This window comes from Pseudophryne corroboree (genome assembly GCF_028390025.1).
Source record: "Pseudophryne corroboree isolate aPseCor3 chromosome 11 unlocalized genomic scaffold, aPseCor3.hap2 SUPER_11_unloc_7, whole genome shotgun sequence".
Taxonomy (NCBI): domain Eukaryota; kingdom Metazoa; phylum Chordata; class Amphibia; order Anura; family Myobatrachidae; genus Pseudophryne; species Pseudophryne corroboree.
The window spans coordinates 304224-331972 of record NW_026967483.1 but is presented as its reverse complement, the minus strand read 5'-3'; the positions used below and the strand labels follow the sequence as shown (position 1 = coordinate 331972).

The window sequence follows — 27749 nt, the reverse complement described above, 5'->3', positions numbered from 1 at the left end:
CATGGCTAATCCTGACTTCCAAGAGGGTCAGGCACATTACCCGTTTAATATATGGCGGCTGGGGGGGGTGTCCAGGATCGGTGACTTAGTGGACATGCGGGGCTCGAGGCCGCTCACGTTCCAGGAGGCCACTACTAAGTACCCAACTTTGATGGCCTATCCTGTGGCCTTTCTTTTGGCTCAACACTATATTTCATCCACTATCAGATGTCTTTCACCTGGGGATTGGGATAATCCGTTGGATAAAATGTTGAAACAAACCCCTAGGGTTAAGAAGGCAATCTCGACTGCGTATGGGTTGTCAAAGTCGGAAAAATATCATGCTGCACGTTGCCATATATTCACCCCATGCGCTTGCCCGCTGCACGTGCACATTCTCTCCCGTGCGTGCGGATACTCGCAGCTGCGTGATGGCACTTCCTCGGCCATGCGCTCGAGCGCGTGGTATGTGCATTTACGGTAGAGTTTGTGTGCGTCTAGTCGGCGACTCAATCGTTACATAGTAAAACCAAATAGTATGTTTTATAGGTAATGTTCCCCTTAATAATAACTGTAAGTCTGTTTAGTGTAACTGGTCGCTGGACAGAGAAATTCCTCTTTGTATGATACGAAGGGTCAGACAGGGTTTGAGCAGTTGTGTTTGGTACCTAACTAAAGAACATTTTATTAGAAACAATCCGGTGCTGGTTAGGTAAAGATTAATCGCTCCTGCGTATAGTTATGTCTATTAGTAGTTTCTGGACATTTACTATATTTGCGGTTCATTATCCATGCGGCGGGAATCCTGAGATTCCCTCCCACCTGAGCAGTTTGATATAGTCACAGCCCACCTGTTCAAACTAACCTATGACCTTTTGTTATGATGCGAGGAGACATTCCTGTGTCCAATGAACAATGAGATTATAGGTCCCTTTGTAGCGTACTGTACGCAGTGTACATAAGGACAGCCAGCCTGGCCAGCTCAGTCTTCTCTCCACAAACGGTTTTCATCTTGACTAACTCGGAGCTGGTACCAGGACTGCGCAGCGAATCATTCCCCAGTGTGTGTAAGTTATTCTCTGTGACCATTCTAAAACTCTGACTGTATTTTGCCACGTTCTCTCTCTCTCTCTCATTGTATGTTATAGTTTGCGATTGTGCCGCTATTGTATATTTATGTGTAGTTATTCTGCTTAGATATTGATGTTAGCCTGTAGTGTATGAACTGTTAACTGTTTACTCCTTTTTACATAGCTAGATATTGTTAGTAAAGGTGTTGGAACCTTAGCAAGGTATTGTGTGTTTATTACATTGCTGAGGGTAATCGGAGCGTCTCAATCGCTCAAGCAGCTTTAGTATTAACAAGGTTAAGCAGCGTTATATCGCTACAGTATTTCAGTAGTAAGGTTTACAGTACAAACTCAATCTTTCAGTGTGTTGCATACAAGGTTTACTGAGTGTCATCCCGTGAGCGTCTGCGCCGCTCGTGTTCCCCTCGTGGTCACGAGCGTCCGCTACGCTGTTTGCATAGCATTACGGTAGTCGGCCGCCTATAGCGTGCTCGACACCAAGCGTTAAGCTGTGAGCGAGTGTGCCGCATGTGCGTCTCGACCACGGCTGAGCGTCTGCTACGCTAAGTGCGTACCCTTACGGTACCCCATACGCCAATTGCGTACTGAGTCTCTTACCCACATATAGTGTATGTTATAAGATAAATATTTAGCTTTATCAATTGGGGCCTCGTCCGTCCTCCACATATCCGCACTAGCGAACACAGACTTTATCTGTCAGCAAGGGCGGGAAGGCAGTATCCCTTCGTATCCGTATTGGTGGTGAGGGATACAGTAGTGCTGACTAGATAAGCGTCTGCATCGCTACGCTGTAGGAGTGCAGGTGGAATCCGGAACCGGAAGGTAACAACAGTACGCTATTGTCTTTTAAAACTGTTTCATTTCTGTTTGGTACACATTGCGTACGCAACACACGCACGCACACACCTGCATTTCTTTTCATTTGTGTAATTTTCACATCCCGCCTTCCTGTTTGCCATTTCATAATTGATAACGTGCTGAGAAAGATTTGTTGCTATTGGTAGTTAAAAGTAAAAAAATAATACGTTAAGGGGTAATTTGTAAAACACGCACACGGCTTTGCCTAAAGATACAAGGAAAGATCTGTGTGGTGTTCAGTAGATGATTAGTTAAAGATCATTTACATTGATATAAACGTGTTAGTTGTATTTCTGTGGATATACCTGGCCTGCGTACATGTCTCTCTAACAAAGGGCGGGACCAGCGTACGCGACGCAAGGGCCGACGCACGGAGCGTATATTACGCAACGGAGCGTCTGGGTACGCCCACATAAAGTCAGACCCCCTAGACAAGAACATGAGCAAAGTCGGGATACACAAAATTGTAATCAGGTACCACATATGTAAAATTTTGATCTACACCCATAAGATGCAGTCAGGAAAGGTGATCATTAGGACTGATAGTAAGCCTGAAGGTACAGTTAATGATGTTAGGAGGTCAGTTCCTTGTAGACACAGGAACGGCCGGGTAAAACGTTGTAAATTTATCTGTAAATGTTTCTTTTTCCCCATCTCTAACGTTCATCGGCAGAACTCAAACATCACATAGCTACTTGGTCTTTGCAGAAGTCTACCTAACCCCAGTGTGACCTACCGACATCGGTGTGTCCCGGACAGGCACAAAAGGGTGGAGTGTGGAAGTACTGGTGGGGAGGGGACTGCGCAAAGACACCAGTGGATGTGTTGGTGTGACAGCCTGATGGTGAACGGAAGATCTGACAATGTTTTTTTTTTTGTTTGTTGTTTTAGGTAACATATATATGAATTGTTCTCTCTCTCGTTTTTTTTTTTCCCCCTCTTCTCTCTCATCTTCTTATGTTTTAAAGATGGTATGTCACACATCAGTTAGACAAATGGTAATGCAAGATTTTTGCTCCTTACAGAAAGATCGCAGATTTGGAAGGAATGTTGTATCACCAGAATGTTCGTTTGGAAGACTGAGAGACAGCACCTTTGAGATGACAACAGAGCAAGAAGAACAACAAGACTAGAGGACATAAGACATCATAACATTTTCCTTTCCCCTCAAAGTATTTTTTTGTACCCCCATTACAAATTTCTCTTTCTCCTCCTGTAAGATGGACTCGCCCCAAGAGACTGCAGTCCGTGTTTTCCTGTTGACCATGATGTTGACCAGAGCAGTCTGTTTCGGTGAGAGTACGAGTGAGGTCGAGAAAGGATCTGGAATGGGTTCTGATGACAGAGACGGAGGCGTAGATTTCCAAGAGCAACATAATCTCCGAGTAAAGGCGAGTATCAGAAAACGATCTGGTAGCATCGACAATAGAAGGAATTGTGAAGGATTGTTAGCTGAAGAGAACTGCATCTGTAGGCATTGTGACAATATAGTTGAGGATGGGTGCATCAAGAAATGTCAGTCCAGTTTTAATGTCCACATGGACCGGCATCCATTGAGTGACTATCACTCCTTAGTGGGTAAAGTGTTAAATCAGACAGACTGTTGGGTATGCTCTCAAGTACCTCAAGGTCATAGCAAATCAGGACTAGTACCATTCCCTTTAACTGTAGGAGAGGTACTTGAGTTAAGTGGTGGGAGGCCGGTGGACAAGAGGTTTAATATCTCTAGTCCTCCTAGTTTGAAGCTCCACCAGTATCATGTGGATGGGTCTTTAGTGTGCTTTAACATTTCCAATCCCCGAAAGCCGGGAGATTGGGAAGTGTCATGGAGTAATCAAACCATGACCTTTTCATACAGAGCCGACAGAATGCCCATAGACACAGAACTTATACGCCAGATCGCCAACCATGGAAAATATTTCCGGTATAGGTATACTCTAGGAAGTAGGACCATGCGAGTTGGAGAAGTATCACCAGGATACTGTGCACATATCGTGCAACCTGATATGTGTACTAGGCAGATGGGAGAGTTAGGGTTAGGAGATTTCACATGGAAAATTTGTAACATGGTAATGTCATACTCTGTCCCATATGTTCTCCCCGATGATGCATATTTCATATGCGGGAGAAAGGCGTATAAGTGGCTTGCCCCAAACTCAGAGGGATTGTGTTACATTGGAAAAGTACTGCCTGAAGTAATGACTGTAACCCATAACAAAATGAAAGATATTCACCGCAGTGCCCAAGCTCCTTATACTCACACTCATTACGAGCACATCGTTAAAAGGCACCTGATAGAGAGGACAGAGCACTCGGCCTCTGATCTGATCCATGAATCCACCGGGATTCAATTCCTACTCGCGTTAGATATCACTCGTACCGCCAGAGGAGTGATAAATTATAAGTATATATCTGCGCTAGCGAACTTATTAGACATTATCACCGAAATGTATGACGACACATTCAGGTATACTGGGAGAGAGTTACAAGCCTACAAAACAGAGCTGGTTCAGCATAGGATGATTCTCAATTATCTCACAGCAGTGACAGGCGGGTATTGTGTTACCCTAGCAACTCAGTATGGAGTAAAGTGCTGCACGTACATTACAAACAGCACGGAGGACCCAGCCGAGGTCATAGACCAAAAGATGGATGACATTTTACAATTAAAGTGGGAGTTTCGAAGGAAACACAATCTCACACTCGCTGCTGTGGGTAATGAGCTGACCAGTTGGGTGTCATGGTTGAACCCACGAAATTGGTTCTCTGGTTTAGGAGAATGGACCCAAGGTATTATAATGGACGTAGGGAAATTTCTCTTGTGTATTCTGGGAGTCGTCATATTGGTTGGCCTGATATTTAGATGCGTTCGGACTTTAACGAAGTGTAAAGGTAGTACCAGAGTGATGAGTCTGAGGAGCGAGGACACTGTAATAACAACAACTAATTTGATTTATGACCCAACGATAGATATAATGTTGTGATGAAAAGGTGATTCCACGGTCCGTTTCTTTCACCCGTTTCTCCTTTGTTTTCCTCCAAGGTACAAAGACATCCGCTTGGAAGAAGAATTTGACAACCTCTTTTTACACAGACCATTGATGGACTAATACCACAGACCCCCAATATCCCTAGTGACTTTAAATTTTTACGATAGCCCAATACTTTAGAGACTGTAATTTTCTGGACAATGGAAAAGCTTTTGTCGCCATTTATAGCAAAAGCACCGAGAGACATCAGACAACATGTACATCAAGACAAGACATCAGACAAGACCTCAATCGGCGACTGTTTATATAAACTCACATAGTTTACGACTGCATTTATAACGATTGTTTCTTATCCTCATCTCTACAACCTCCAGGTAATGACACACATAGTCGATAGGGAATATAGACACATATATCAGCATTCACATGTTCCCCCCCCTTCATGTATCATCAACTAAATGTGCTCCCCATTTGTTGCAACCAAAAGCCGAAAAGAGCTCGGTAGAGTTTGACAGCCCATCCACAGATCCCTGACACGTGATAAGAAGGATTCAAATGTATACTTCGCAATACCTCGAAGCTTGATTTAAAACACGTACGGCACGATGATACATGACCCCTCAAACATGGATTCATACACACATGCTTCTACTATCTCACTAGGTCATACCTTTTTCCCACCTTCTCCTCTCCTCCCTTTACCCAATCATAAAATGGTATTTACATGATGACATACATTTTTCTTTTTTGAACTGTTTTAGGAAGTGGCAGTTATTGATGACTGCCAAAGGGTGGACTGTCAAAGTCGGAAAAATATCATGCTGCACGTTGCCATATATTCACCCCATGCACTTGCCCGCTGCACGTGCACATTCTCTCCCGTACGTGCGGATACTCACAGCTGCGTGATGGCACTTCCTCGGCCATGCGCTCGAGCGCGTGGTATGTGCATTTACGGTAGAGTTTGTGTGCGTCTAGTCGGCGACTCAATCGTTACATAGTAAAACCAAATAGTATGTTTTATAGGTAATGTTCCCCTTAATAATAACTGTAAGTCTGTTTAGTGTAAATGGTCGCTGGACAGAGAAATTCCTCTTTGTATGATACGAAGGGTCAGACAGGGTTTGAGCAGTTGTGTTTGGTACCTAAGTAAAGAACATTTTATTAGAAACAATCCGGTGCTGGTTAGGTAAAGATTAATCGCTCCTGCGTATAGTTATGTCTATTAGTAGTTTCTGGACATTTACTATATTTGCGGTTCATTATCCATGCGGCGGGAATCCTGAGATTCCCTCCCACCTGAGCAGTTTGATATAGTCACAGTCCACCTGTTCAAACTAACCTATGACCTTTTGTTATGATGCGAGGAGACATTCCTGTGTCCAATGAACAATGAGATTATAGGTCCCTTTGTAGCGTACTGTACGCAGTGTACATAAGGACAGCCAGCCTGGCCAGCTCAGTCTTCTCTCCACAAACGGTTTTCATCTTGACTAACTCGGAGCTGGTACCAGGACTGCGCAGCGAATCATTCCCCAGTGTGTGTAAGTTATTCTCTGTAACCATTCTAAAACTCTGACTGTATTTTGCCACGTTCTCTTTCTCTCTCTCATTGTATGTTATAGTTTGCGATTGTGCCGCTATTGTATATTTATGTGTAGTTATTCTGCTTAGATATTGATGTTAGCCTGTAGTGTATGAACTGTTAACTGTTTTCCTTTTTTTTACATAGCTAGATATTGTTAGTAAAGGTGTTGGAACCTTAGCAAGGTATTGTGTGTTTATTACATTGCTGAGGGTAATCGGAGCGTCTCAATCGCTCAAACAGCTTTAGTATTAACAAGGTTAAGCAGCGTTATATCGCTACAGTATTTCAGTAGTAAGGTTTACAGTACAAACTCAATCTTTCAGTGTGTTGCATACAAGGTTTACTGAGTGTCATCCCGTGAGCGTCTGCGCCACTCGTGTTCCCCTCGTGGTCACGAGCGTCCGCTACGCTGTTTGCGTAGCATTACGGTAGTCGGCCGCCTATAGCGTGCTCGACACCAAGCGTTAAGCTGTGAGCGAGCGTGCCGCATGTGCGTCTCGACCACGGCTGAGCGTCTGCTACGCTAAGTGCATACCCTTACGGTACCCCATACGCCAATTGCGTACTGAGTCTCTTACCCACATATAGTGTATGTTATAAGATAAATATTTAGCTTTATCAGGGTACTTTCGGAACGTCCTGGACTACTCGAGGGGTCCGGGAGGTATTATGTCTTGGAGAGATTGTCTCCCGGACGTTGAACTTACAGACCTACTGGCGGCGCATGTTAAAACCTGCAAATTATTTCCCTCTTCTAGATATAAAGAAATGTCTCTCAATATTTTGCATAGGACTTATTTATTGCCCCATAGGCGACACTTGATAGGACTTGCTGACACACATGCATGTTGGAAATGTGGCACTCCTCAGGCGGATATGTTTCACTGCCTGTGGACATGTCCTTTAATCAGACAGTTTTGGATTCAGATAAGAAACTACTTGACGGCCAAGCTGGTAAATTATTGGAGGTTGTCTCCGGAGTGGGCGCTCTTTGGTATTATACCACCGAATCAGCGCCTCTCTTTGGGCAGTAAAAAACTGTTGCTGGCAGTTAGTTTAGCGGCTAGAAAAGCCATCCTGCAGGTGTGGATAGCGAAGGATCCACCAACTCTATCATTATTTAAAGCCAAACTATTCTACCTTTTTAGGATGGAATGGATAAGCGTCCTGCTGGAAAAAGACACTAAGATACATAATTTTTTTGAGGTTTGGGAGAGCTATATAACGACCTTGTCGATGACGGTTAGGAAACAGCTCCACGACTCATTGTCCAACACAGAATGGTTTCTAACTAGAATGGCTGCGGGGGATCCACCAATTGTGCTTTAAAGTTGACTGACAAGCAGGGCGCTGTGGGCGGGTCGGGGGGGAAATCCGGTACGGCGCGGGTATTATACATATATATATATATATATATATATGTATGTGTATATTTTTATTTTTTTTTATTTTTATTATTTCTTTCTTTTCTCATATTCGAAAGTACACGTATGGGTCAATCGACTGAGCTGAACTTCAGATCAGTAGAACAGATGATCTTCAGAGGTCTTGTTACATACAGATGTGATGCTGTTGATTGCTTATAAAAGATGTGTCCCTTGATCAAGGACTCAACTGTATTTTTTTTTTCTTGTTCTGTTTTCTTATAATACCCTTCTATCAAAGATTTGAAACATATTGAACATTTATGTATGTATTGCATGTATTGCTTCAATAAAAAATTTGATAAAAAAAAAAAAAATCCTGTTATCTCATACGTCCTAGAGGATGCTGGGGTCCACTTCAGTACCATGGGGTTATACCAAAGCTCCAGTACGGGCGGGAGAGTGCGGATGACCCTGCAGCACCGAATGACCAAACTTGAGGTCCTCATTGGCCAATGTGTCAAACTTGTAAAACTTAGCAAACGTGTTTGCCCCTGACCAAGTAGCTGCTCGGCAAAGTTGTAACGCCGAGACCCCCCGGATGAGCCCACCTTTCTAGTAGAATGGGCATTCACCGAATTCGGTATCGGCAATCCTGCCGTGGAATGAGCATGCTGAATCGTACCTCTGATCCAGCTCGCAATGGTCTGCTTAGAAGCAGGACACCCAATCTTGTTGGGAGCATACAGGACAAACAGAGCCTCTGTTTTCCATATCCGAGCTGTTCTTGCGATATAAATTTTCAAAGCTCTGACCACATCCAGAGACTTTGATGCAGCGAAGGTGTCAGTAGCCACTGGCACCACAATAAGTTGGTTTATATGGAAAGAAGAAACCACCTTCGGAAGAAATTGCTGACGAGTTCTTAACTCAGCCCTATCTTCATGGAAGATCAAGTAAGGACTCTTGTGAGACAAGGCCCCTAACTCAGACACCCTCCTTCGGATGCCAAGGCCAACAGAATGACCACTTTCCAAGTGAGAAACTTCAACTCTATCTCCTGTAGAGATTCAAACCAATCCGATTGAAGGAACTGCAACACCACATTAATATCACATGGTGCCACTGGGGGCACAAATGGAGGTTGGATGTGCAGAACCCCTTTCACGAACGTCTGAACTTCTGGAAGGGAGGCCAATTGTTTCTGAAAGAAAATGGACAAGGCCGAAATCTGGACCTTGATTGAACCCAATCTTAGGCCCGCATCCACACTCGCCTGCAGAAAATGGAGAAAACGTCCCAACTGACACTCTTCCGTAGGAACCTTCTTGGATTCACACCAAGACACATATTTTCTCCAAATACTGTGGTAATGTTTAGACGTTACTCCTTTCCCGGCCTGAATCAGAGTGGGAATTACTTCTTTGGGAATATCCTTTCGGGCTAGGATCCGGCGCTCAACAGCCATGCCGTCAAACGTAGCCGCGGTAAGTCTTGATACACACACGGCCCCTGCTGCAGCAGGTCCTGCCGAAGAGGAAGAGGCCAAGGATCTTCTATAAGCAACTCCTGAAGATCTGGATACCAAGCTCTCCTTGGCCAGTCTGGGACAATGAGGATCGCTCGAACCCTTGTTCTCCTTATGATCTTGAGCACTTTTGGAATTAGTGGAAGTGTAGGAAAGACATACACCAACTGAAACACCCACTGGGTCACCAGTGCATCCACTGCTATTGCTTGAGGGTCTCTCAACCTGGAACAATATCTCTGAAGCTTCTTGTTGAGACAAGATGCCATCATGTCTACTTGAGGAACTCCCCAAAGACCTGACACCTCTGCGAAGACTTCTTGGTGGAGGCCCCATTCTCCTGGATGGAGATTGTGCCTGCTGAGGAAGTCTGCTTCCCAGTTGTCCACTCCCGGAATGAAAATTGCCGACAGAGCACTTGCATGTCTTTCTGCCCAGAGGAGGATCTTTGTCACCTCTGCCATCGCTGCTCTGCTTTTCATTCCGCCCTGACGGTTTATGTACGCAACTGCTGTTACATTGTCCGACTGGATCTGTACGGGTTGATCTTGAAGAATATGCCCCGCTTGTAGAAGGCCGTTGAAAATGGCTCTCAACTCCAAAACGTTTATGTGAAGACAGGTTTCCTGACTTGACCATCTTCCTTGGAAGCTTTCTCCCTGTGTGACTGCACCCCAGCCTCGGAGACTTGCATCCGTGGTTACTAGGACCCAGTCCTGAATCCCGAACCTGCGTCCCTCTAGTAGGTGAGAACTGTGTAGCCACCACAGGAGGGAAATTCTGGCTTTGGATGACAGGATTATCTTCCAATGCATGTGTAGGTGGGATCCGGACCACTTGTCCAACAGGTCCCACTGGAATACTCTGGCATGTAATCGGCCAAACTGTATGGCCTCGTAGGCCGCTACCATCTTCCCCAACACCCAAATGCATTGATGAATCGACACTCTTGTTGGTTTCAGAATTTGTTTGACCATTCTCTGGATTTCCAGAGCCTTTTCTACTGGAAGAAATACCCTCTGTACTACTGTGTCCAGTATCATCCCCAGAAAGGACAATCTTGTCATCGGTTCCAATTGTAACTTTGGAAAACTTATGATCCAACCGTGATGTTGAAGTACTGTCAGGGAGAGTGCTATGTTCTGCACCAACTTTTCCCTGGATCTCGCTTTTATCGGGAGATCTTCCAGGTCAGGAATTATATTGACTCTTTGTTGTCGAAGGAGGACCATCATCTCCTGCCATCACCTTGGTAAAAACCCTTGGTGCCGTGGAAGGTCCGAACGGCAACGTCTGAAATTGGTAATGACAATTCTGTATTGCGAATCTCAGATAAGCTTGATGTGGAGGATAAATGTGAACGTGTAAGGCATCTTTTATGTCTACTGACACCATGAAGTCCCCCTCCTCCAAACTGGAAACCACTGCCCTCAGGGATTCCATCTTGAACTAGAACCTTTGCAGGTAGAGATTCAGAGTATACAGGTTTAGAATCGGTATGACCGAGCCGTCCGGCTTCGGAACCACGAATAGGGTTGCAATAAACCCTTCTCCTTGTTGTAACAAGGGAACCAGGACGAAAACTTGATCCTGACACAATTTTTGTATTGCTGCTGCCACCGCTTCCCTGTCTGGGATAGAAGCTGGAAAGGTCGATTTGAAAATACGGCCTGGGGAAATGTCTTGAAACTCCAGTTTGTACCCGTGGGACTCTATTTGTATGACCCACGGGTCTAGGCCAGATTGAACCCAGAACTGACTGAAGAGTTTCAGACGTGCCCCCACCTGAGCGGACTCCCGCAAGGGAGCCCCAGCATCATGCTGAAGATTTGGCAGAAGCAGAGGTTGATTTCTGCTCCTGTGATCCTGGAGACGCTGCAGACTTTATTTCCTTTTCCCCTTTCTTTTACCCACAAAGAGAGGGGAACCTTTACCCTTTTTTGTAATTTTTGGGCCGAAATGACTGCATCTGAGAGTGATGTGTCTTTTTCGCCGGTGCAGGAGCAATAGGCAAGAATGTCGACTTACCTGCGGTAGCCGCAGAGACTAAAGCATCCAGCCCATCTCCAAATAAGGACTCACCTTAATACGGGAGAGCCTCCATATTCCTTTTGGAATCTGTGTCAGCATTCCATTGGCGAATCCACAACGCCCTCCGTGCTGAGATTGCCATGGTAGCAGCTCTTGATCCCAAGAGACCAATATCTTTCATGGTTTCTAGCATGTACGCAGCAGCGTCTTTGATATGACCTAACGTTAGTAGTATCTCATCTCTATCTATTGTGTCAATGTCTAATGACAAGAATTCTGACCACTTTTCAATGGCACCACTCACCCACGCACAGGCAATGGTAGGCCTGAATAGTGTCCCATTGGCCACATCAATAGATTACAACGTAGACTCCAATTTGCGGTCTGCTGGCTCCTTAAGTGAAGCCGTCCCAGGCGCAGGGAGACACCTTTTTTCTTTAACAGTGACAGGGCACTGTCTAAAATGGGGGGTGACTCACCTTTTCCTGTCCTCTGCAGGGAAACGGGTAAGCTGCCTGACTTCTTTTGGGAATCTGAAATTTATTTTCGGGTTAAACCAGACTCCCTCCAAGAGACTGTTCAGCTCATGAGGTGGAGGGAAAGTTACATTACTTATTTACTAAAGTAAGCCTGCTCCTGTGGTAAAGGAGGGGGCCCCGCAACTTCTAATACCTCCTTTATAGCAAAAACATGTTTTGAATGTTTTTCGCTAACTTAAGGACCTATTCCCCTGGAATCACTAGTGTCGACACAGGAATCAGCGTCCGTGTCGGTATCAGTTCATACGACTTGTGCAAAAGTTTATGTGACCCAGAGGGGTCCCCTGTGGATGAAAGGCAGAACTATTAAAAATCACATCTTCAACAGATTATTTTCAGATTTCTGCATGAGACTCAGACTTATCCAATCTCTTACTGATATGATTCACACTATCACGTAAATCTTTCACCCAGTCAGGCTCTTGGTGTCACATTACAACTCTGTGTCCCTAACATGGCTCCCACAGAGGAAGAGCTCCCTGCCTCAGACATGTCACACACGTGCACAATCACACCACAGACACTCCGGGCTTATAGAGGGCAGACCCACAGTAAAATCTGTCAGAGGGACACAGAAATGAATTGCCAGTCCACAAATCAGCGCTTAAATAAAAAATCCCTGTGTCATGTACTTTGTACACAGAGACTTTCCGCTAGTGATGAGCGGATTCGGTTTTACTCGGTTTTACTCGGTTCTCAAAACCGATTCTTATTGGCTATCCAAAACACGTGACATCAGTGAGCCAATAAGATTCGGTTTTGAGAACTGAGTAAAACCGAGTAAAACCGAATCCGCTCATCACTACTTTCCGCTCTCTATATATTGTCAATAATAGGTTATAATACCACAATATACACTTACCCCCCCTTTTTGCACTCTGATACTAAAATCATAAGTTGAGAGGAGGATCAGCGTTTCTCCTCTTGCTTTTTGCTGGAAGAAAATGGCGCTGAGCAGTGTGCTGGCTGCCTGAGGAAGAAATGGCGCGTTTTTCTTAAGCAAACATGAGGTAATATTTATACTGGCGGGGGTGTAGGATTGTGCCACGGCCCAATATGCTACCTTTTTGCCAGTCAGAGTAGGTTTTCATGCTTTCCAGGGTGCCCCCCCCCCCCCCCCCGCCCCCGCGCCCTGCTGTGCGCTGTGTATGGATAGCATGTCCGCGCAGCGTTCCCACTCGCTGTGCGGTACCTTGAGACGTCACGATGACTGGAGGTCCCTCTGCAGATCTCCGGTAATAATACTCACGCGTCTCCTGACTTCTGGCTCTGTGAGGGGAATGACAGCGTGCTGTGGGAGTGAGCACATAGCCGCAGCTAGCGTTCAGTACCCTTCAGGAGCTAATGGTGTCCTGTCAGCCAGAAGCAGAGCCATGAAACTATTCAGGAATTTGGTTCCTACTTCTGCCCCCTCAGTCCCACGAAGCAGGGAGACTGTTGCCAGCAGATCTCCCTGAAAATAAAAACCTAACATAAGTCTTTTCAGTGAAACTCAGTAGAGCTCCACTGGAGTGCGACCAGTCTGCCTGGGCACATTTTCTAAACTGAGGTCTGGAGGAGGGGCATAGAGGGAGGAGCCAGTTCACACTCTAGAAAAGTCATGAAGTGCCCATGGCTCCCGCGGAACCGTCTATACCCCATGGTACTGAAGTGGACCCCAGCATCCTCTAGGACGTATGAGAAATACATTTAAATACTCTGTACATTTCTCTTTAAATATACACTGAGCCTGTGCCTTGCACAGGCTCCACATACCCAGGCACTGCAGTACCTCACATCACAATATTTTTATACATTTAAAAGCATTATTTTTGCTGTGCCCAGCGCTCTCCCAGTGCTGGAGGTATGGGGGCTGGCTTCCCCGTCCCCCGGCCGGCTGGGACTCTGCCTGCCACTGGGGTCCAGGGAGCTGACTCTCCCTGTCCCCCCAGTGAGGCACTACTTAATGGCCTCGCCGCAGCTTGTGGCTCACCCCCCTGATCTGAAGCCCGGCATCTCAGGACGCTCGTCCCGGCCGCCGCGGTTCTGTGCTCCTTGCAGCGCTGACCCCATCGCTCACCATCCTGCTCACCCCCACCGCTAGGGAGCCGTCTAGCCCGGTCTCCCCGGAGTGGTGCACTGTGGTCCCCTCACCGCCCAGGGAGCCGGCTAGCCCGGTCCCCTGTGTGCGGTGCCTACCTCTGTGGCCTCGCCGCAGCGTCCGGTGGTAATCTGTGCTGCAGCGCACCCCACCCTGCCGCCCAGCAGCCTGGGACGTTCATCCCGGGTGCCGTGGCTGGCCACCTCCGATGTGCTGAGGTGCCGTGAGCAGCGGCAGCATCACACAGAGCGCTGCAGCGGGAGCGGATCTCCCGGCTGCAGCGACTCTCCCTTCTCCCCCCGGCGTGCACACAGCTCAGCACGCTGGGGGGCTCCCTCACTGCTGCGGTGTCCAGAGTGGTCCGGGACTGCGGCGCACATTAAAATTACATTTTTAAAACATACAGCGCCTAGCGCCCATAACATTTACAGATGGTGCCCAATGCCAGTACATTTGAAAAGTGGCGCCAAGCGCCTATTGCCTGTCAGAATGGCGCAGGCAGCTGAGGGTTAACCCCTTCAGCGCCATGGCCGCCATTGTCCATGTGGCAGGGGGGTCTCTCCGGGCCACAGGGTCAAAAGGAGCCAATGCACATAAACTTCTTCAACAGGGTATGCTGGCTCCTCCCCTCTATGCCCCCTCCCACAACCCAGTCTAAGTCAAACTGTGCCCGAAGGAGAATGACATACTTGAGAGGAGGATTATAACAAGACAAGAAGTGGTGAGACTTAAGAAACCAGCACACACCAACATAAAACACACCAGCAACGGCTGGTGAAACAGAAAACAGCAACAGCTGATTCCAATAATTTCCCCACAAGAGAAATAAACATCACCTGCAGATTGGCGAACCACTGAGGCGGGTGCCCAGTATCCCTTAATGGACTCCGAGAAAAGGATTTACCGGTAGGTAAGTAAGAACTTACCTTTGTTAAATCTTTCTGCGAGGTACACTGGGTTCCAAAGGGAATAACATCGGGGTGTAGAGTAGGATCTTGATCCAAGGCAACAACAGGCTAAAAGCTTTGACTGTTCCCAAGATGTTCAGCGTCGCTTCCTCTATAACCTCGCCTCCATGCACAGGAGCTCAGTTTTGTTAACCAGCCCAATGCAGTAGCAGGTAAAAGAGACGACAACCGTTAGTAGCCACATACACCACATTCTCACGACAGGAGAAGATATCAGCGGCTAATGCCATACAAACCCAAAGAAGCTAAGTGCGTCAGGGTGGGAGCCCTGTGGAACCCAGTGTACCTTGCAGAAAGAGATTTAACAAAGGTAAGTTCTTAGCATAAATCTCCTTTTCTGCATCAGGGTACAATGGGGTTCCACAGGGAATAACGGGGGTCATTCCGAGTTGTTCGCTCGTTATTTTTTTCTCGCAACGGAGCGATTAGTCGCTAATGCGCATGCGCAATGTCCGCAGTGCGACTGCGCCAAGTAAATTTGCTATGCAGTTAGGTATTTTACTCACGACATTACGAGGTTTTTTCTTCGTTCTGGTGATCGGAGTGTGATTGACAGGAAGTGGGTGTTTCTGGGCGGAAACAGGCCGTTTTATGGGTGTGTGAAAAAACGCTACCGTTTCTGGGAAAAACGCGGGAGTGGCTGGAGAAACGGAGGAGTGTCTGGGCGAACGCTGGGTGTGTTTGTGACGTCAAACCAGGAACGACACTGACTGAACTGATCGCAGATGCCGAGTAAGTCTGGAGCTACTCAGAAACTGCTAAGAAGTGTCTATTCGCAATTCTGCTAATCTTTCGTTCGCAATTTTGATAAGCTAAGATTCACTCCCAGTAGGCGGCGGCTTAGCGTGTGCAAAGCTGCTAAAAGCAGCTTGCGAGCGAACAACTCGGAATGACCCCCTACATCGGGGATGTCCTAAAGCAGTGCCTCATGGGAGGAGATGCACTGTAGCGGGCACAAGAACCTGGCGTCCAAAGGAAGCATCCTGGAAGGCGGAAGTATTGAAGGCATAGAACCTTATGAATGTGTTCACTGAGGACCACGTAGCTGCCTTGCACAATTGTTCAAGGGTCGCACCACGGCGGGCCGCCCAAGAAGGTCCAACAGACCGAGTAGAATGGGCTTTGATGGTAGCAGGAGCTGGAAGGCCAGCCTGTACATAAGCATGTACAATCACCATTCTAATCCATCTGGCCAGGGTCTGCTTGTTAGCAGGCCAGCCACGTTTGTGAAAACCAAACAGTACAAAGAGAGAATCAGACTTCCTAACGAAGGCTGTCCTCTTCACATAGATACGGAGAGCCCGCACCACATCCAAAGACCTCTCTTTGGAAGACAATTCGGAAGAGACAAAGGCCGGAACCACAATCTCCTGGTTAAGGCAGAAAGAAGACACCACCTTAGGTAGATAACCAGGTCGCGGTCTAAGAACCGCCCGGTCACGGTGAAAAATCAGATAGGGGGACCTACAAGACAAGGCACCCAAATCTGATACCCATATAGCAGAGACAATAGCCAGTAGAAACAAGACCTTAAAAGAAAGCCACTTAAGGTCGACAGATTCAAGAGGTTCAAACGGAGACTCTTGCAAGGCCTCCAGAACCACCGACAAATCCCACAGGTGGGACATAGGGAGGTTGAATCCGTAAAACACCATGGCCAATATTTACTAAAAATCCGAGTTTGTCTGATTTGTGGGTTTTTTTCTAAGTCCCAACACAGGAATTCATTGTCACGATCTAGGTAATTCCTTATCAGTATTTACCTTCCAAATGCCTCCTGAGACTGTCCCAGTGTTCCAAGCCTGGATTCCATCTGCACTGTCTGTGTGCAGCACGCTGCATCTCATTGTCTCAAATCTCTTTACTGTGATTCTGGCAGCTTCATGGTTAAAGCTCACATTCAAGTTACAAACAGTCTTTCCCTCCAAAAGCAAACATGGGCGCAGCCATGTTTGCTTTCATCACATGTTGCTTTTCAGCCTATCAGCTGCACTCTGCTCCCAGCCTGATTACACAGCAGCTGCACTCTGGTCTCTGGTTAATCAGCCAGCCAATCCCTGCTTCCCAGCAGGTATAAATATCCTGTTCCTGGGGTGGAAAGATGTCAGTGCTTCAATTGTCTTCAGTGATTCCAGTGTGCAGTTCTCCCATGGACTTTCTCTGCAGTACAGCCCGACTCTGCAGTGTCTCATCATTGCACCTTGCGACTGGCAGTTACCTGACACCGGCTTCCAGCTTCCAGCGGTGCCCTGCCCTGCCAGTAACCATTGGTGTTCCGCCATCGATCCCAAGTCACCATCGGTGTTCCGCCATCGATCCCAAGTCACCATCGGTGTTCCGCCATCGATCCCAGGTCACCATCGGTGTTCCGCCATCGATCCCAAGTCACCATCGGTTTTCTATCATCAGTATTCCTCTGAACTGTGTTTCCTATTACCAGTACCAAGTCATCAGTATTCCTCTGAACTGTGTTTAATAAAACCTTTGAACTTTCCCTTGTTGTCGTGGTCCCGCCTTCGGGCATTTGTTCTACAGGTTCCCTGCATGTCCAAGAACCCTGTACTGCCTCCCAGGTACACATATACCTCAGCCCCTACAACTGAGGCTTCCCCCTGGTCAGCACCAGCCCTCAGTTGTGACAGTAAGCACTGACCTCATGGATCCGGCCGGAGACCAGGTCCAAGCGACCAGGCTGATGCAAGAACTTGCAGCCTGCCTTTAACGTCAGGAGACTGCACAGGGCCATGTGATCCGCTGTCTCCAGGACCTCTCCTCTCGGCTGGATGGAATACAAGTAACCCTCCGTGGTTCAGGGGCGTCCAGTGTGCCGACTGCAGTACCTTTGGTGGTATCCCCACCCACCATTCCCGTTTCTGCTCCTTGTCTCCATTTACAGACACCTGCCAAGTTTGATTGTTCCCCAAAAGCCTGTCGGGGTTTCCTAAATCAGTGTGAGATATATTTTGAGTTACAGCCTGGCAGTTTCCCAACTGACCACACCAAGGTTGCTTACATCATCTCCCTCCTCAGTGGCTCCGCCCTCGATTGGGTATCACCTCTATGGGAGAAGTCTGATGCCCTGCTCTCTTCATATGCAGATTTCGTGGCAACCTTCAGGCGCATCTTTGATGAACCAGGTCGTGTGACCTCTGCCTCCTCTGATATCCTCCGGCTACGTCAGGGGACACGAACAGTCGGTAAATATCTGGTACAGTACCAGATCCTAGCATCCGAACTTTCCTGGAATGATGATGCTCTTTACTCAGCCCAAGGAGGGGCGTCTGTGTCTACAGCCCAAGGAGGGGCGTCTGTGTCTACAGCCCAAGGAGGGGCGTCTGTGTCTACAGCCCAAGGAGGGGCGTCTGTGTCTACAGCCCAAGGAGGGGCGTCTGTGTCTACAGCCCAAGGAGGGGCGTCTGTGTCTACAGCCCAAGGAGGGGTATCCAATGTTCAAGCTCTAGTAGGGGCATATGAGTCTTCTCAAAAAGGAGTTTCTGATCTGTCAACCCCAGGAGGGGTGCTGGAGAAAACAACCCTGAGAGAGGTGTCTGATTCATCAACCCCAGGAGGGGTCACCAAAGTTTCAGTCCCAAGGGAAGTATCCAGAGCCAAGTTCCCAGATGGAAATTATTGTGCTACAGATGCAGTTATGAACTCCTGTTTGCCGTCTTCAGAGAGCACCACCCTGTTGGCATCCAGCATGGACCAGGTACAGGATGGTCTAACTGAACACTCGGATACCACTCATTCCGGTTCTAACCGGATTCTGACTCCTTCAGTTCCAGCTGATTCAACTGTCTTTAGACTCAATCCGGTTCCATCCGTCTGTCTGAAGATTCCTTCGGTTCCAGCCGATTCCGATATCTCTGGACCCAATCCGGTTCCATCCGTAGGTCCAAAGACTCCTTCAGTTCCAGCTGATTCAACCGTCAATCCGAAGACTCCTCCGGTCCCAGCCGGTTCAAGCTTTTCTGGACCCAATCCGGTCCCATCCGTCTGTCCGGATCAGCCTCCTTCGGTTCCAGCTGATTCCAATACCTTCGGATCTAATCCGATCCTATCCGTCGTTCTAAAGTCTCCGCCGGTCTCAACCGGTTCAAGGTTGTCTGGACTTAATTTGGTCTCGTCCATAGATCCGGTACAGTCTCCTCTGGTCCCAGCCAGTTCAAGTTCATCAGGATTCAATCTAGATCCTTCCATTTGTTCAGGTAAAGAACTTATAAGAAGTGTCCTGGGGCCACTCCTAAAGGAGGGGGTGCTGTCACGATATAGGTAATTCCTTATCAGTATTTACCTTCCAAATGCCTCCTGAGACTGTCCCAGTGTTCCAAGCCTGGATTCCATCTACACTGTCTGTGTGCAGCACGCTGCATCTCATTGTCTCAAATCTCTTTACTGTGATTCTGGCAGCTTCATGGTTAAAGCTCACATTCAAGTTACAAACAATCTTTCCCTCCAAAAGCTACCATGGGCGCAGCCATGTTTTCCTAATCACATGTTACCTTTCAGCCTATCAGCTGCACTCTGCTCTCAGCCTGATTACACAGCAGCTGCACTCTGGTCTCTGGTTAATCAGCCAGCCAATCCCTGCTTCCCAGCAGGTATAAATATCCTGTTCCTGGGGTGGAAAGATGTCAGTGCTTCAATTGTCTTCAGTGATTCCAGTGTGCAGTTCTCCCATGGACTTTCTCTGCAGTACAGCCCGACTCTGCAGTGTCTCATCATTGCACCTTGCGACTGGCAGTTACCTGACACCGGCTTCCAGCGGTGCCCTGCCCTGCCCTGCCAGTAACCATCGGTGTTCCGCCATCGATCCCAAGTCACCATCGGTGTTCCGCCATCGATCCCAAGTCACCATCGGTGTTCCGCCATCGATCCCAAGTCACCATCGGTGTTCCGCCATCGATCCCAAGTCACCATCGGTTTTCTATCATCAGTATTCCTCTGAACTGTGTTTAATAAAACCTTTGAACTTTCCTTTGTTGTCTTGGTCACGCCTTCGGGCATTTGTTCTAAAGGTTCCCTGCATGTCCAAGAACCCTGTACTGCCTCCCAGGTACACATATACCTCAGCCCCTACAACTGAGGCTTCCCCCTGGTCAGCACCAGCCCTCAGTTGTGACATTCACTAAGCACAAATCTCGGCAGTGTTTGGACTGTTCGTAATGGTTTGATTTGCAAAGTTCAGAAATACGAATGAATAGACCATTGGTCAAACGCAGCTGTTATTTCATACAATACGGGTATTCACTATTCATTCGTATTTGGGTGTTAGTCTCTGAGTGGTCAAGTGCGGGTGTATTTTTTGCGAATCGTTAAAAAAAGCAGCAAAAAAATAGACCTGCTTTTTCCAGTCGAGTTTGGATAACCATGCACGGATCAGTGAGATCTGTGCATGGTTATCTATGGGAAAGGGTCTGTTTACTGTAAAAACTGGGAAAAATGTTTGCGTGGGGTCCCCCCTCCTAAGCATAACCAGCCTCGGGATCTTTGAGTTGGTCCTGGTTGAAAAAATATGGGGAAAAAAAATGTCAGGGGTTCCCCCATATTTGATCAACCAGCACCGGGCTCTGCGCCTGGTCCTGGTGCCAAAAATACGGGGGACAAAAAGCGTAGGGGTCCCCCGTATTTTTGGAACCAGCACCGGGCTCCACTAGTCAGAGAGATAATGCCACAGCCGGGGGACACTTTTATTGTGGTCCTGGCGGCCCTGGCATTACATCCCCAACTAGTCACCCCTGGCCGGGGTACCCTGGAGGAGTGGGAACACCTTAAATCAAGGGGTCTTCCCCCTCCAGCCACCCAAGGGCCAGGGGTGAAGCCCGAGGCTGTCCCCCCCCCCATCCAAGGGTGGCGGATGGGGGGCTGATAGCCAAGTGTAAAAAATCAGAATATTGTTTTTAGTAGCAGTACTACAAGTCCCAGCAAGCCTCCCCGCAAGCTGGTACTTGGAGAACCACAAGTACCAGCATGCGGTGGAAAACCGGGCCCGCTGGTACCTGTAGTACTACTACTAAAAAAATACCCAACAAAAAACAGGACACACACACCGTGACAGTAAAAGTTTATTACATACATGCACACCTCCATACATACATACTTACCTATGTTCACATGAGGCTCGGTCCTCTTCTCCATGTAGAATCCTCGGGGTACCTGTGAAAAAAATTATACTCACATAATCCAGTGTATCTTCTGTTCTTTGTCTAATCCACGTACTTGGCAAAAAAACAAACCGGAAACCCGACCACGCACTGAAAGGGGACTCATGTTTACACATGGGACCCCTTTCCCCGACTGCCAGGACCCCCCCTGACTCCTGTCAAAGAGGGTCCCTTCAGCCAATCAGGGAGCGCCAGTCAGATTGGAGAAACTGCAACACCACGTTAAGATCCCATGGCGTTGTAGGCGGTACAAAGGGAGGTTGCATGTGCAGAACTCCCTTCAAAAAAGTCTGAACCTCAGGGAGGGCAGCCAACTGTTTCTGGAATAAAATGGATAGGGCCGAAATTTGGACTTTTATGGATCCTAACCTCAGGCCCATATCCACATCTGTTTGCAGGAAGAGGAGAAAATGTCCCAGTTGAAACTCCACCGCAGGAAAATTCTTGGAATCACTCCAAGATACATATTTTTTTCCAAATGCGATGGTAATGCTTTGACGTTACTCCTTTCCTAGCCCGTATCAGGGTAGGAATAACCTTGTTCGGAATATCCTTCCGAGTTAGTATCAGGCGTTCAACCTCCATGCCATCAAACGTAGCCAAGGTAAGTCTTGATAGGCGAACGGCCCGTGCTGCAGCAGGTCTTCTCGAAGAGGAAGAGGCCTCGGCTCTTCTAGCAGTAGATCCAGAAGATCCGCATACCAAGGCGTTCTTGGCCAGTCCGGAGCACTGAGGATTGCCTGAACTCTTGTTCTACTTATGAGTTTGAGAACTCTTGGAATGAGTGGAAGAGGAGGAAACACGTACACCGACTGGAACACCCACGGAGTCTTTAAGGCGTCCACCGCCACTGCTTACGGGTCCCTCGACCTGGAACAATACCGCCGAAGCATCTTGTTGAGACGAGAGGCCATCATGTCGATTTGGGGTACGCCCCAAAGATCTGTTACCTCCTTGAACACCTCCGGATGGAGACCCCACTCCCCTGGATGGGGATCGTGTCTGATGAGGAAGTCCGCTTCCCAGTTGTCTACTCCCAGAATGAAGATTGCTGACAGCACCAACGTGTGTTTTTCTGCCAGAGGATAATTCTTGTTACCTCCAACCTTGCAGCTCTGCTTTTCGTTCCGCCCTGTCGGTTTATGTAAGCCACTGTTGTCACATAGGGGGTCATTCCGAGTTGTTCGCTCGTTGCCGATTTTCGCTATACTGCGATTAGTCGCTTACTGCGCATGCGCAAGGTTCGCAGAGCGCATGCGCTTAGTTATTTTACACAAAAGTTAGGTATTTTACTCACTGTATAACAAAGCTTTTTCATCGCTGTGCTGATTGTAGTGTGATTGACAGGAAGTGGGTGTTTCTGGGCGGAAACTGGACATTTTATGGGAGTGTACGGAAAAACGCAGGCGTTCGAGTTGCAAAACGCAGGAGTGGCTGGAGAAACGGGGGAGTGGTTGGGCAAACGCTGGGTGTGTTTGTGACGTCAAACCAGGAACGAAAAGGACTGAGCTGGTCGCAATGGCTGAGTAAGTCTGGAGCTACTCAGAAACTGCTAAGAAATTTCTATTTGCAATTCTGCTAATCTTTCGTTCGCACTTCTGCTAAGCTAAGATACACTCCCAGAGGGCGGCGGCTTAGCATGTGCAATGCTGCTAAAAGCAGCTAGCGAGCGAACAACTCGGAATCACCCCCATAGTCCGACTGCAATTGAATGGCCAGATTTCTCCGAAAATGGGCCGCTTGGAGAAGACTGTTGTAGATGGCTCTTAGATCCAGAATGTTTATCGGCAGGCCGGCTTCCAGACTTGACCACCTTCCTTGGAAGGTTTCCCCTTGAGTGACTGCGCCCCAGGTCTGGAGACTTGCATCCGTGGTTAGAAGGATCCAGTCCTGAATCCCAAACCTGCGGCCCTCCAGGAAGGGAGGTAATTGCAGCCACCAGAAGAGTGAAATCCTGGCCTTTGGTGACAGATGTATTGTCTGGTGCATATGTAGATGGGATCCCGACCACTTGTCCCTGAGATCCTGTTGGAAGGACCGAGCATGAAACCTCCCATCCTGCAGAGCCTCGTATGAGGCCACCATCTTCCCCAGAAGCCGAATGCACTGGTGAACTGACACCCGGGCTGGCTTCAGGACATCCCGGATTATTGTTTGTATCACCAACGCTTTTTACTCTGGAAGAAACACACTCTACACTTCCGTGTCGAGGATCATTCCCGGAAAAGACAACCTCCTGGTTGGTTCCAAATGTGATTTTGGAAGATTCAGGATCCAACCATGTTCCCTGAGCAGGTGGGTCGTGAGAAGAATGGACTATAACAGCTTCTCCCTGGATGATGCCTTTTTCAGCAGATTGTCCAGCTATGGAATTATGTTCACCCCCTGTCTGTGGAGAAGAACCATCATTTCCGCCATCACCTTTGTGAATACCCTCGGTGCTGTGGAGAGGCCGAATGGTAGGGCCTGGAACTGACAGTGACAGTCCAACAGTGCGAATCGGAGATAAGCTTGATGCGGCAGCCAAATCGGAATGTGGAGGTACGCATCCTTGATATCCAGAGATACCAGGAATTCCCTCTCCTCCAGACCTGATATCACCGCCCGTAGAGACTCCATTTTGAACTTGAACTCCCTCAGAAAGGGGTCTAGTGATTTTAAGTTCAGAATGGGCCTGACCGAACCATCCGGTTTCGGTACCACGAAAAGGTTTGAATAGTAATCCTTGTTTTGCATCTGTGGAGGAACCGGTACAATAACCTGTGTCTCCACCAACTTCTGAATGACTCCCTGTAGGATAGCCCTGTCTGCCGGCTAAGCCGGCAAGCCTGATTTGAAGAACCGGTGCGGAGGGAGATCTTGAAATTCCAGCCGGTACCCCTGGGACACAATATCTTGTACCTAGGGATCCAAGCCGGGCAACACCCAGACATGACTGAAATGTCTGAGTTTTGCCCCGACCGGCCCTACCTCCAGGCCGTGCGGTCCACCGTCATGTTGAGGACTTTGGCGTACCTGAAGCAGGTTTCTGTTCCTGGGAAACCGCAGCAGCAGGTTTCTTGGATTTTGGTCAACCTCCTCTAAAGAAGGTGTTGGACGGTTTGGCCTTTTTTGCTTTTGTAACCCTGTGAAGCAGTTGAAGAAAAAGGTTTCTTTGCAGCTGAGAGAAGAAAAGGTGACTTACCCGCTGTAGCTGTGGAAATCCACGCATCCAACGCTTCCCCAAAGAGAGCCTGACCTGTGTAGGGTAGGGTCTCCACACCTTTCCTGGATTCCGCGTCAGCAGACCACTGGCGCAGCCACAGTCCTCTGCGAGCTAAGACAGACATGGAAGAAATTCCTGCAGCCATTGAACCCAGGTCCTTCATGGATTCCACCACAAATCCTGCAGAATCCTGAATGTTACGTAAAAACAAATCAACGTCACTTTTATCCATTGCATCCAAATCCTCTAGTAAAGTGCCTGACCACTTTGCTATAGTTTTGGAAATCCATGCACAGGCAATAGTAGGACGTAGTATCGCCCCTGAAGGCGTGTATATGGATTTGAGCATAGCATCAACCTTGCACTCAGCCGGCTCCTTTAAGGCGGTAGATCCTGGAACCGGCAAAACACCTTTTTTGAGAATCTGGATACAGATGCGTCCACTATGGGTGGGTTTTCCCTTTTTTTCTATCCTCCTCAGGAAAGGGGATAGCAACCAGAATTCTTTTAGGGATCTGGAATTTTTTCTCTGGGTTTTCCCACGCTTTTTCAAAGATAGCATTGAATTCTTTGGACGCACGGAAGGTTAGCAAGGCTTTCTTATTGTCAGTGAAGTAAGCCTCATCAACCTGCTCAGGTGTTGTATCAGTAATATTCAACACATCCCTAATAGCCTCTATCATCAACTGCACCCCTTTAACTAGCGATGCGGTCCCCCTGAGCACATCCCCATCACCGTCTGCCATATCAGAATCGGTATCCGTGTCATTTTGCATAATCTGGGCAAGAGCACGTTTATGGGAACCTACAGAGGGAGGCCCTGAAATAACAGAACTGGACCAAACTGCCATAGAGTTCTGTAAAACCTGAGTTGCAGACTCATTCTGTGCAACCCTAGTAGAAATCTCAGCCATCATAGATTTAAAAGAGGAAAACCATTCAGGCTCCCTTGCTGGTATCTGCGCTAAAACAGTGCAATCCTGATTACCTGGAATGAGATCATCCTGAGAGGACAAATCCTCTGCAGCATATGACACAGAGTCCCTAGACATAGCTAAAATGAGACCCCAAACACTCCACACACACACAGGGGAGGTTAGACAGAGTTTCACCCCCAAGAATGGCAAGAGAGACACAGAGATTGGAGCCAACACACAGACAGCGCTTTCAAGGTATAGGGAGATCCCTACCAGCGCTGACTGTGTACCTTAATAAATTACACAGCCTGTATACAGCCTCCCCCTGCCCCCCTTCTACAACCCCCTGGTACCATTAGAGATAGCTGGAGTTGACATGGAGGGAGCTGCTTTCACTGACAGAGTTTCTGCAGGCAGGAAAATGGTGCTGAACGCTGCTGGGTCCGCTCTGAGGAGAAGCTCCGCCCCCTTAATGGTGCTGTCTTCCCGCTCTTCAGAAGATTATACTGGCCTGAGGAATTGTGCTGGCAGCGATCCTGGGACCCTGACAGGCTTGGAGGTCAGTGTAGGGTTTAGGCGCTGGCTCAGGGCACCCCTCACAGTGCCGCACTATGTACCGCTGAGCCCTGGAGTGCAGTTAGTACTGCGCTCCATACCCTGTTGCCGCCATCTTCACACCGGCTCCCCGCTTGCCTGGGGGGCCGGTGACTCACTCGCCACCGATCTTTTGGCTCTGTAAGGGGGTGGCGGCATGCTGCGGGAGTGAGCGGTCGCCTAGGGCGGCTAACTATCATCACCCTCAAAAGCTCAGTGTCCTGTCAGCGGAGATAGTGGCTCAGACCCCGCAGGGCGGACACTATTCCCCCCCCTTAGTCCCACGAAGCAGGGAGGCTGTTGCCAGCAGCCTTCCTGTAAAATAATAAACTCTAAAAATAAACTTTAGTAGAGAAACTCTGGAGAGCTCCCCTAGCTGTGACCGGCTCCTCCGGGCACATTTTCTAAACTGAGTCTGACAGGAGGGGCATAGAGGGAGGAGCCGGCCCACACTCTCAAACTCTTAAAGTGCCAGTGGCTCCTAATGGACCCGTCTATACCCCATGGTACTAATGTGGACCCCAGCATCCTCTAGGACGTAAGAGAAAGATAATTATAGGTTTGCCATTTACATTCCAAGGTGTCATAAAACAAACATTGAACTGAGCTGGCATGTCCTGCTCAAAAGGCATGGTGTCATAAAACATGTCCAATTGTTCTGCCTGTAAGGTGGCAAACAGGACATGTGTTTAGGGGTCATAAAATGTAGTCCTTCCTTATTCCTTAACTATTTCCCTGTAAATATTATCACTTGGTTTGGGTGTTACAGTTTCAATAGATCTTCTGTTGTCATTGTCACTGGCCTGCAATATATAATCATGCGCCTGTGGATTCCAGTGTCCATTGAATTGTAAATACATTCTTTGTTATACTGTGACTGCTCTAGGCTAATTTATGTATAAACCTGTTCCCTACACTATGTCTTACCATCTTGCAGTAAAACACAAATATACATATCTATATAAACACATATACAAATCATTATTTCCTGACTCATCTAAACATTGCCTCATATGTTCAAACCTATGTCATATCTATTCTTTACTATATATATATATATATATATATATATATATATATGTGTATATATATATATATATTATTCACTATGGTTACACCACCTATTTATAATGAATTATATTTTAATTCAGACAATATCCATTGCCCTAATATTATATTAAGTGTGGACAATTACCTATATGGCAACAAAAGTACATCAGAATGATATACTATGCAATAAGGTTTCAATTTGCATTACCTAGCAGTATCAGCCTGGCCTATAGAAGTATAATGCAGCAGAATATGTTGGTGATTGTAGTTACCTAGCAGTATCAGCCTGACCTATAGAAGTATAATGCAGCAGAATATGTTGGTGATTGTAGTTACCTAGCAGTATCAGCCTGACCTATAGAAGTATAATGCAGCAGAATATGTTGGTGATTGTAGTTACCTAGCAGTATCAGCCTGAACTATAGAAGTATAATGCAGCAGAATATGTTGGTGATTGTAGTTACCTAGCAGTATCAGCCTGACCTATAGAAGTATAATGCAGCAGAATATGTTGGTGATTGTAGTTACCTAGCAGTATCAGCCTGACCTATAGAAGTATAATGCAGCAGAATATGTTGGTGATTGTGGTTACCTAGCAGTATCAGCCTGACCTATAGAAGTATAATGCAGCAGAATATGTTGGTGATTGTAGTTACCTAGCAGTATCAGCCTGACCTATAGAAGTATAATGCAGCAGAATATGTTGGTGATTGTAGTTACCTAGCAGTATCAGCCTGACCTATAGAAGTATAATGCAGCAGAATATGTTGGTGATTGTAGTTACCTAGCAGTATCAGCCTGAC

The 27749-nt window shown here is 47.4% G+C and overlaps 1 protein-coding gene across 1 annotated transcript in view; it reads right to left on the bottom strand.

The window, feature by feature from the left end:
* LOC134982205 (probable D-lactate dehydrogenase, mitochondrial) overlaps positions 1 to 27256 on the bottom strand; it is a gene marked incomplete at its 3' end in the record, with an annotated part of 169614 nt that extends 142358 nt beyond the window's left edge. Inside the window, exon 1 of the mRNA XM_063948706.1 lies at positions 27219 to 27256. The remainder of the gene's footprint in view (positions 1 to 27218) is intronic.
* Positions 27257 to 27749: the final 493 nt, after the last annotated feature.